At 35.3% G+C, this 11,640-nt stretch overlaps 1 non-coding gene across 1 annotated transcript; it reads right to left on the bottom strand.

Annotated features, from left to right (window-relative positions):
- Positions 1–5,415: 5,415 nt before the first annotated feature.
- Positions 5,416–5,523, bottom strand: LOC131176114 (small nucleolar RNA R71). Its single transcript, XR_009146242.1, has one exon. It is a non-coding gene; the product is annotated as a small nucleolar RNA R71 (small nucleolar RNA).
- Positions 5,524–11,640: the final 6,117 nt, after the last annotated feature.

Here is an 11,640-nt window from a genome sequence, read left to right as displayed (position 1 = left end):
AGGAGAAAGGACAAATATGCAGAAAAGGATCTCAGTCGTTCGTTTTGATTCTCTTTAATTCCCAACCATCAGATCTTGTCCTTTAAAATTCAAACCTTCCATTTCCCTCAAAGGGAATCCTGACCCTTCATTAGGAACATCTGTTCCCTATAAATACCTGCATGAAAACTGTTGAAGGAGAGGACGAAGAAAAGGGTGGTGATTATAGTGGAAAGGCTCTGAAAATTAATTCAGTTTTGCTACTCTGCTATTTTTAAGCTAGAAAGACTTTAGAAACCAGTTTTCCAAAGTATTTTCTTTGAAGAAGTGTTGGACACTGGAACTCCTGATTTTCAGTTTGTTCATTGCTCTATGATACCCTTTCTTAAGTTTCAGTTCTGTTTTTACCACCTTTATATCCACTTTTATTTTCTAAGTTCAATCTCATTCTTTATCATTTCGGTTCGATTATATGCTAACTAGGCATTCGTCATTTCAAGGCAAGCATTAGTCCCCAGACTATTAGCCCGGAACTCTGCAACATTTGTGACTCCATAGTTAGTTCAATAGGTTCAACTTCCTGCAGGTGAGTGTTTGAACCGTTGCCTTATCCAGTGTTCGTCTTTATTTTCTTTTTACACTCGTAATTTTCATTAAAGTTTGTTTTATGTTAGAAGGTCCCACGTGGGTGGTTATTCTCGAGTTTATCTTTGATATCAGTTCATGTTATTTATTTATTCTTGGTCTTTTATTATCTCTTAATATAGGTATTCTATTTACGGGTAACGTACAGGTAGTTTGATAAAACGTTGGTAACAGTGTCTTAACATAAGAGTTTTTTTTTAAATAAATGTTAGGATAATAAATTAGAGAGTTATGAAGTTGAACCACTAGACTAGCTCGAGAATATGACTGGGTAAAGGTGGGGGAGGTTGGAGTAAAATTGAGTTTCGGAATAGCAAATGAAACAGAGCAAATGTTGCCTGCCGAAAGGTATTGGTAAGGCGATCACATAGGAGGTCGGTAAAATTCAGTCTAGTATCCCCTATCTAGTCACGAGGTACCAATGAGTTAAAAGAGGCCTTATTCAGGTCCCCGGCATCTTTGAATGCCAGGACCCTTAGTCTTAGGCTCTTATGATGTGTAGATGTAATCAGATTTCAAGAGGTCAGAAAAGTCCTTATCCAACTCTCATTCAAGTAAAAGAGATCGGAGGAGAGTTCTTATCCGATTCTCAATAAAAAATAAAAAACTTTAATAAATATCTAAAAGAGATCGGAGGAGAGTTCTTATCTAATTCTCAATCCAAAAAAAAAAAACTTTAATAAATATCTAAAAGAGATCGGAGGAGAGTTTTTATCCGATTTTCAATCCAAAAAAAAACTTTAATAAATATCTAAAAGAGATCGGAGGAGAGTTCTTATCCGATTCTCAATAAAAAAAAAACTTTAATAAATATCTAAAGGAGATCGGAGGAGAGTTCTTATCCGATTCTCAACCAAAATTTTAATAAATATTTAAAAGAGATCGGAGGAGAGTTCTTATCCGATTCTCAATCCAAAAATTCTAATAAATATTTAAAAGAGATCGGAGGAGAGTTCTTATCCGATTCTCAATAAAAAATTCTCATAAATATCTAAAAGAGATCGGAGGAGAGTTCTTATCCGATCTCCAATCGAAATTTTAATCTAAAAAGAGATCGGAGAAGAGTTCTTATCCGATTCTCAAATCGAATATGCAAAATAACCCCTTAAACAAAACTGATACGCAACAGTAACTCACTAAGGGTCGTCTCATTTATTTATGTATCTGGGTAACCCGAATTAGTGAAAAATCAAATATTCCCTTTTACCAAAAGGATTAACATCTCCATTCGAACCTCCTAACTATTGATTTTAATTTATAAAGAGCTTAAAGTTAAATCTGCTCACCCTCATTGAGGGACGAGGTGGGGTGCCTAACACCTTCCCCAACCGTTTACAGACCCCAAACCTAGAATCTCTGTTTTTGAAATGGTTTCATTTTAACTTATTTTCACAAATGGTTTTCTTTAATTTCCCTCAAAATTAAAGTGGTGACTCCTCACTCTTTCCCACTTCGATGAGTGTTCATCCAGGCGACCGCAAAACACCTTGCGACAATAATTACTGTGTTGGATTCGTAAAATTGTTAGATGTATGTTTGCTGGGATTGAATGAGGGAGCTGAGCTCCTAATTGAGTTTATGGCATTATGATTATATGGAGGGTGAGATGAGCTCCCCAAATTATTATATGTTAAGCTTACAGGTCGGGCAAGTCAAAAACTCTCCGTTGTATGGTCCATTTTATGGTCGGACTCTGTCAGGTTGAATTCTTGAAATTGAGCCCAAATGGGCCTTAGGGTTGAGGAATATTTAGGCTTACTAGGGGTCTTGGGAGCTTTAGGCTGGCTCAAGTCCTGGTGCCGGTCTGGCCCATAGGTTGAGTCATGACAAATGTGGTATCATAGCTTAGGCTCCAGATTCATAGGGAGTATATGTCTAAAATTTTGGGAAGAGTCTAATAGGAGTCACGTGCGGAGAATAGGGTCCTCATTCATCCTTGCATTGTCATCTTTGCTTCTAGTTTCTGATTTATATAATTGTGTATAAATATGAGTCTATAGAGCTGTGTAATATGACGTTTTGAATTTTTATGGGCTAATGCTATTGAATTTCAGGAAAATGCATAGAAGTAGAAGAGCTGCCACTGCACCAGAGTGGGATGTGCCAGACGAGGTGTCGGTACAGAATGAGGCGCCTGCCCCAAGGAGGCAGGGCAAAAGACTTAGAGTTGCTCAAGTAGAAGAATAGCCGCCACCAGTTCAGGAGTAGTTTTTATGGCCCAGGGTCCCATGGACCCAATGGCAACTACCCTAACCGGATTGCCGAGAACGATCGATATGAAGGCATAATATATGGTCTACCCTCTACAATAGCAGCAGCCCATTGCACCAAAAGGGGAACCTTACAAACAAATAATTAATTTTAAGAAATTAGTGCCTGATATCTATGATGTGACTGATGATGCTTATCGATTTTTGGACTCTGATGCATACATTTTGCATAGTCATTCAGGTTTAATTTCATAGCCATTTTATTTGATTATTAGTCACTTTTAGCTAATTTCATTAGTTATTTAGTTAGTTTTTCATAATTGCCAATTTTGGATTAATTTGTAATTTTTACTTTGTTTTGTAGGAAAAATAGCATTTTTGAAGGACTAAAAAGAAATTTTGCCATTGAGGAGTGATTTCTACAGTCAAAGATGTCAAAAACAAGTTTCAAAGTTGAAAAATGCATTTGCCAAATTGCGCATAAGTTGCCGCATAAGTTATACAGTTCTGCATAAGGAGAAGAAACTGTCCCCACTACCTGCCGAAATTTGCATAAGTTGCCGCATAACTTATGCAGATTCGTGCCTCCCTTATGCAACCTCACAGAATTGCGCATAACCTATGCAGTCTTGCACCTTGCTCATGCAGTTTCGCATAAGAGAGCCAAAAACCAGTCCAAAACTGCATAAGGGATTGCATAACTTATGCAGTCCACTTATGCAGTCCCACAAAGACTTCATAATGAGCTGGTAGAAGATTTCCTCAGAAAATCACACCTCAAACACACCATTTTAGGGCTCCTTGTCAGAAAAAAATTATAAATAGATCATTATCCCATTTTAGAAAGGGGAGAAGAGGAGAGGAAGAAAAGGAAAAGGAAGAGGGCAGCAGCTGAAGAGTAAAAAACGTCTCCCACACCATTTCCAACCAGATTTGGAATTTTCCTTCTTTTCTTGCATATTTCCTACCTTTCTAGTATTGGGTTTCTTGTTTCTTAGCTTAGATTAAAGCTTTATTTCCATATTAACTCAGAATATCTTGTAAATATTATGGATAGTGAGTAGTTTTCTTTAATTCTGGAGTAAGGGATGTAATATTTTAGTTTTTTTTGTGGATTTGAACTGGGTTAGTCCCAATTTAATCAATTTATGAGGTTTAATCTATTTCTTGTATGCTTATTCACATGCTTAATGAAGGGCCCTATTAAGTTATATTCTTAATCCTTGGTTGAAGCACGGAAATGAGAAAACCAAGTGATAGTTAATCAAGAAATTGGACTTAATTAACTTAGATCTAGAAATAGACTAAGGGTTAAGAGGGTTTTAATAGATTGATTAAAGAACCTAATGGGTCTTGGTTAATTTTAACTCCATGAAAGTAGGATTAAGTTAATTAAGGCACTCTTTGTCTCACTCGAAAGAGTTTTCAAAGGATTTTAGAATTAATCTCCTTTAAATCCATAAATTTTATGGATTGGGCTAGCTAGGGAAAATCCCAAAATGACTTAAATATGAACCCTTAACTCCAGAATCATCTTTTATCAATTATTGCTTAGAATTTTACTTTTGAGTGTTTAGTTTAATCTCATTTTATTAATTTTCATAATTAATATTATCAATTTCTTTATTTTGCGAATTATTAAATTAGTCATTGTTTGAATTTAGTTTTGCATTTTCATACCTTATGCTTCAAATTCCTAAATTTCTTTTATAAAATCTGATTAAAATACAATTTTAACATACTTTATTTTACATCAAAAATTCAATCATTAACACAACTCCTCGTGGAAACGATATCTTTTTCTATACTACTTGAACAACCCGTGTACTTACGGTTGGGACACATCAAGTTTTTAGCGCCGTTGCCGGGGAGTTGTTTGTTTAAGATTGAATTCTTGATTATTTTAGTTGTTTAGAGTTTTATCTTTGTTATCTTTTCATTTTGTGTTTGTTTGTTCTTTTTTTAGGTACTCTTAATCTTTTATGAGAAGAGCTAAAAGCATAAGTGACACATCCTTATTGTTTAATCCTGAAATTGAGAAGTTTTGTAGAGCCAACAAGAAAGAAACTAGAAGAAGAAAAGAAGCACTGAGAGCAGCTGAAATTGAAGGAGACATGGCTGATGAAAGAATTAGAATTGGTGGTGGTAATGTTGGAAATGATCGAAACAATGAAAATGCAGCCCAAGGTGAAGAGGTTGTAAATGCTAATGTGCCTAGGGGAAGTATGATGGATCATGCTTTTCCTCGTTTTGATAACTTGAGAGAGAGTATAGCAAGACCAAGAATTGATGCAAATAGTTATAAGATGGATTTTGGGGTACTACGAATGATTCAGAATTCTCAATTCGGAGGTCATCCTTCAGAAAATCCTCATACTCATCTTAAGAAGTTTGTTATGATCTGTGACATGCAAAAGCAACCAGGAGTGTCTGATGATGCAGCAAGGCTAAAATTGTTTCCATTCTCTTTGAAAGATAGAGCATTGGATTGGCTTGATTCTTTATCTCACAACTCAATTACAAATTAGGAGCAGCTCACTGATGCATTTCTTGCCCAATACTTTCCACCTGGAAAAACTCAAGAGTTGAGAAATCAAATGATTGCTTTTAGACCAAGAGAAGATGAGACTCTTTATGAGTCATGGATGAGATGGAAGGAGTAGGAGAGACAATGTCCACATCATGCCATTCCTAAATTGATGATAAACCAGAATTTTTACACAAATGTCACTCCTGCTATCAGAGGAATCATTGATACTCAAATTGGAGGGGAATTCATCATTAAGCATGAAGATGAAGCTTATGAGTTGTTAGAGAAAATAGCAAAGAACAGTCATTTATGGAGTAGTACAAGAGGGTCAACTCCAACTCAAAAAAGGCAAGTTGCTGGAATGTATGAGCTTGATCCATTCAACATGATCAATGCCAAATTTGATGCACTCACTAATGTCCTTGCTAAGAAAATGGAGGATTTAAGTATGCTAGTCAGTTCATCATCATGCTCTGGAAGTTCTCAACAAGTTACTTATACAGAAGGAACAATGAGCTGTGGAGTAGATTATCCTTCATATGCTTGAGGAATCATCCCAATTTTTCATGGGAGAATTAGCAAAATCAAGCTTCAACTCAGAACTTTCCACCACAACAACAGGGCATCAATACCAATAACCTAGGCAACCACCACCTAGTTTTCAGCAAAAGAATGCAAATCCTGCACCTTTACCAAGACAGCAAGAACAAAGTTCTACCACAGAGGCTTTATTACAACAAATTCTTGCTAATCAAACTAAGCATGATGAAGAGATGAGAGAGATGCAAGCAAGGCTAGAACAAATGCAAACACACAATAGAATGCTGGAAAATCAGATTGCACAACAAGCATGCTCATCAAGTACCAATTCTATGGGAAAACTTCATAGTCAAACAGAAAATCCAAGGGAGCAATGTCATGCCATCACACTGAGGAGTGGTAAAATAGTGCATATTGAGAAGAGTGAAAAAGTTGAGAAGAGAGAAAATGAGAAAGATGTCGAGGGAGATGAAAAACAAGAGAGTGCAGAAAAAGGTAAAGAGGAGGTTAAAGAGAAAGAAGAGATATACATACCTCCAGAGCCTTACAAGCCACAGCTTCCCTTTCCACAGAGATTTCAAAAAGCCAAACTTGATAAGCAATTTGGGAAGTTCTTAGAGGTTTTGAAGAAGCTATATATAAATGTGCCTTTTATCGATGCTCTTTCCCAAATGCCTTCTTATGCTAAGTTTTTGAAAGAAATTCTCTCAAACAAAAGAAGACTTGAAGATTATGAGACTGTAGCCTTAACTGAGGAATGTAGTGCTATCCTCCAAAGGATACTTCCTCCAAAGCTCAAGGATCCAGGGAGTTTTTCAATTCTATGCTACATTGGGGAATCATGTTCTGTAAAAGCTTTATGTGATTTAGGGGCTAGTGTAAGCCTTATGCCCCTCTCTATCTATGAGAAGCTTAACATGGGAGATCTTAAGCCAACCCACATTTCTCTTGGTTGGCATGAGATCAATTAAATATCCAGAAGGGATCTTGGAAAATATACCACTGAAGGTTGGAAAATTTTACATCCCAGTTGACTTTGTCATTTTGGACATGGAAGAGGATTCTCATATGCCAATCATTTTGGGGAGGCCTTTCCTGGTTACAGCTGGTGCTTTGATTGACGTGAAAGGTGAAAAGCTTACTCTTAGAGTCGGGGAGGATCAGTTAGTCTTCAATATTGGCAATGACAAGAAGAAGCAACATGAAGATGTAGACTCTTGTTTGAGAATTAATATAGTTGATGAGTTAGAAAAAGAGCACTTTAGAAAGAGCTATCCAAAGGCTTCTCTTGAAAGTTGTCTTGTCCATGAAGGGACTATCAATGATGAAAATCCAAAAGAGGTTGTATTTGCTCAATATATAAAGAGTAATCCACCTTGTCATATGGCACCAATCTTTCAACTTGAGTAAGTGGAGAAAAATGAGGTCAAGCAACCATCTCTCAAAGAAAAAGATACACCAAAGGTCGTTAAGAAAGAAATGGTTGGATTTTTAGAAAAAGCAACAAGGATCTTCTTATGTGATGGAAAGAAAATGAAGTATAGATTCATTGAAGCACCTATTGGAAATAGAAGCAATAAATTCCAATTCCAGCCACCATGAAGCATGACAAGGGTCAAGCTAAGGACCATAAATTAGCGCTCTTGGGAGGCACCCCAAGTTTATTTATTCTGTTTTTATTAAGTTTATTCTATTTGCATTATTTTTGTTTTAAATATCCCTCAAATTCAATTTTGACATTGTTATTTCTCCTTTTGTAGGTGCATTTTGAAGGACAAGAGGCTATTGCACTGTTGGGAAGTTATTCTTACTTGATATTTTAATTGTCTATTTCCCCAAAACTGATTTGTTTTAGTTGCCTTTGTTGCAGATTCTTTTGGCTTGTGCAAAAAAGTTTTTGTGAGCTAATTCTACAGCATATGTTGTCAGCTATTTCTTATTGGCTGAGGTTGGGTGTATTATCTTCATATATTTATGTTTTTAATATTAATATGATGGTAAGTGGGTCATTTTTGTAGTTTTGAGCTTATTTGGGTTGTGTGATTCAATATGGACATGCTACATTTTCTTGGCATAACTTGGAGATCCATTTTCTTTTGTGGATAAATGCAACTTTGTGCAGATTTTTTATTGAGCTTTAATGTGCTAAATGTTAATTTGTAGAGTTTGAGTTGAAATGGCATAATTCACAAATGCCTCTTATGCAGAACTCACTTCTACAAGCTTGTATAATGCAATTGTGATGGATTTTGTATATATTGATGTGTTTTTAGTGATAATCTCTCATGATTTATGCTTCATAGAATTATATTTCTTCATTCTAGTGTATTTTTCAAACTTGCAAATCATTTTCAATTGTAATCTCAATCTTGTTGAATTGTGCATAAGTAACTGCATAACTTATGCAGCTTTTAGACTACAAATTTTGCCATTTTTTATCTCTCCTAAAACCTGCATAAGCCATTGTATAACTTATGCAATCCTGCATAACCACAATTTTTGTCATTTTTCATCTCTGCTGCAATCTGCATAAGGATGTGCATAGCTTATGCAATTCTGCACAGTCACATTTTTGCCAAATTTCATTTCTGCCGAAACTTGCATAAGTGTGTGCATAACTTATGCACTCTCGCATGACTTCAAATCCTGCATTTTCAAATCTGCCGAAATCTGCATAAGGGAGCGCACAGCTTATGCACTTTTTCATAACCACATTTTCTGGGACTCCATTTTCTGCCGAAATCTGCATAAGGGAGTGCACAAGTTATGCACTTTTGCATAACCAATTTTTCAGACCACTTATTATCTGCCGAAACTTGCATAAGGCAGCGCATAAGTCATGCACTTTTGCATAACTGACTTTTCACACTACAAATTTCAGCCGAAACCTGCACAACTTAGTGCATAACTTATGTAGTTTCGCACCACTCAACTTCCTATTATTTCATTTTTTGCTGAAACTTGCATGAGGACCTGCATAACTTGTGCAGCCTGCTTATGCACTGTATATATTTACATACCTCTGCTGGTGTTTGCACATTTTTCCTTGATATATCATTATGCTACAGCTTTTCAATATACTGCACAAGCTGTGAAACTCTTTCTGCAAATATTCTGCATAGCCTGTGCAGTCTCTTATGCAACTCATGCCATACTACACAGCTTATGCACTCTCCTTATGCACCTGTTCTGTACAGCATTTATTCTGCATAACTTGTGCAGCTTTCTTATGCATCACCATCATCTCTTGAATTCACAATTTAGCTGCTAAATCACTGTCCTATGCCAGGTAACCTTTCACATTTGCTTTTCATTTCACTAATACCTAGTTATTCATTTTTTACTTGAATTTCACTATGCACTACCTTTGACATTGAGGACAATGTCCAATTTTGAGTTTGGGGTTATTATATGCATTAATGTTTTAATTTTGATTTTTGCAAAAAGTTTTCATATTTAATATAGGAAATAGTATAAAAAAAAAACATTTCATTCCATTTCATTAGCATACACATACATTGTAATTAGATTGCATATATTATATTATACATATATACATACATTACACATTATCTAGGAATCATACCATATAGATATTACAAATAGATTTGTTTTATTTAGTTAATGCATTGCTCATTTTTAGGAATCATGCATTAAAATCTTTTGCCAAATCCCTTAAGTATTGAAAAGTTGCCTATGAGAGTGATTTGACTTACCTTTAGTTGGGTTTGTGAATTGAAAGTTTCCTAAGAGGTGCAAAATGTTGAAGTGTTTATCCCTTGCCTATATCTTCTTAGCCAAAAAGCCACCCAACTAGTCCTTTAGAGATTGGAGTGTTTAGAGGGAGTTATTGGATAAAAGGTAGTCAAATGATGTCTCACCAATCCTAGAACAAATTTTCTAAACCTTTCAAGGTGAAATACCAGCTTATACTTGAAAAGAGAGATAATTAGGCATTCTTTGATTTAAACCTTCTCATTTTAAACCTTTAGCCTTTTTCCTAATTAAAATTAACCCTTACAAACCCTTTTGAGCCTTTTTATTCCTAATTTTTCTTGAAACCCTTATTGCTACCTAGCCAATGACCCAAACACTCTAACCCTTTTCATGAGGATAATTGAATATTAGGTACACTTTATACTCTGATATTAAAAAAAAAAAAAAAAAAAGAAAGAAAGAAAAAAATACAATAAAAGGGAGAAGAAATGCTTGTCATCTTGTAAAAGTGCTAGTATATGTGCTTTTCACTATTGTCATTCAAATTGAAAGAAATCCACCCAAAGTGATTAAAAGAAATGAGTTTGGGGGTGGCATTTTTAGGGACAATCATCAAGAGAAAATACAAGATACAAGTTTAAAGTATCAAAGTGTCCCTCCATTTTTATGTGTTTTGTAAAATATGCTAGCACTTGACAATTCTCATTGTGTATTTCTCTCGTCCATATATATATATATATAAAATAAAAAAAAGAGAGAAAGAAAAAGAAAAAAAAAATAATAAAATAAGAAGTGTACCTTATGTTTTCAAGATTGAAAATATTCTCATGCTTTGAATCATTTTTCCCCTTTTTCTTCTTAGCCTCATTTTGAACCCCATGGCCCCATTACATCCCTAAAAAGACCTTTGATCTCTTGATAGTACTTGCGATATTAGTGGAGATAAGAGTATGGAATTTGCCTATGGGATTGAAAAATTATCCATTCATTCATTTAATTCCATCATTCTATATAGAGACACTTTGACTATTGATTGTCCTAGAATTCCTTTTGAGCATGACTCTCTCTTTTGATTGGTTGGTTTGGGAATTTTGAATGATAATTGACTTGATGGCTAAGCGGTGAAAGCTTGGATAAGCATTAAATTCTTTGCATTTTTGAAGGATGGGTATATGGATTGTTGGTATGGCTAAAGGTGTGTTAAGTTACTTTAATGGGTGATTTTCATAGCTCTTTAGATAAGGCACCCCTAAAAATTGCATTACATTTTAAAGTTTACTTGAGGACAAGCAAAAGCTTGAGGACAAGCAAAAGCTTGAGTTTGGAGGTATTTGATGCATACATTTTGCATAGTCATTCAGGTTTAATTTCATAGCCATTTTATTTGATTATTAGTCACTTTTAGCTAATTTCATTAGTTATTTAGTTAGTTTTTCATAATTGCCAATTTTGGATTAATTTATAATTTTTACTTTGTTTTGTAGGAAAAATGGTGTTTTTGAAGGACTAAAAAGAAATTTTGCCATTGAGGAGTGATTTCTACAGTCAAAGATGTCAAAAACAAGTTTCAAAGTTGAAATATGCATTGGCCTTGCCGCATAAGTTATGTAGTTCTGCATAAGGAGAAGAAAGTGTCCCCACTACCTGTCGAAATCTGCATAAGTTGCCGCATAACTTATGCAGATTTGTGCCTCCCATATGCACCCTCACAGAATTGTGCATAACCTATGCAATCTTGCACCTTGCTCATGCAGTTTCGCATAAGAGAGCCAGAAACCAGTCGAAAACTGCATAAGGGACTGCATAACTTATGCAATCCACTTATGCTGTCCCACAAAGACTTCATAATGAGCTGGCAGAAGATTCTCTCAGAAAATCACACTTCAAACACACCATTTTAGGGCTCCTTGTCAGAAAAAAATTATAAATAGATCCTTATCCCATTTTAGAAAGGGGAGAAGAGGAGAGAAAGAAAAGGAAAAGGAAGAGGGCAGCAGCTGAAGAGTCAAAAACGTCTCC

This window comes from Hevea brasiliensis, chromosome 18, assembly GCF_030052815.1.
Source record: "Hevea brasiliensis isolate MT/VB/25A 57/8 chromosome 18, ASM3005281v1, whole genome shotgun sequence".
Taxonomy (NCBI): Eukaryota; Viridiplantae; Streptophyta; class Magnoliopsida; order Malpighiales; family Euphorbiaceae; genus Hevea; species Hevea brasiliensis.
Note: the sequence above shows the minus strand (reverse complement) of the source record. Positions and strands in the feature narration are given on the sequence as shown.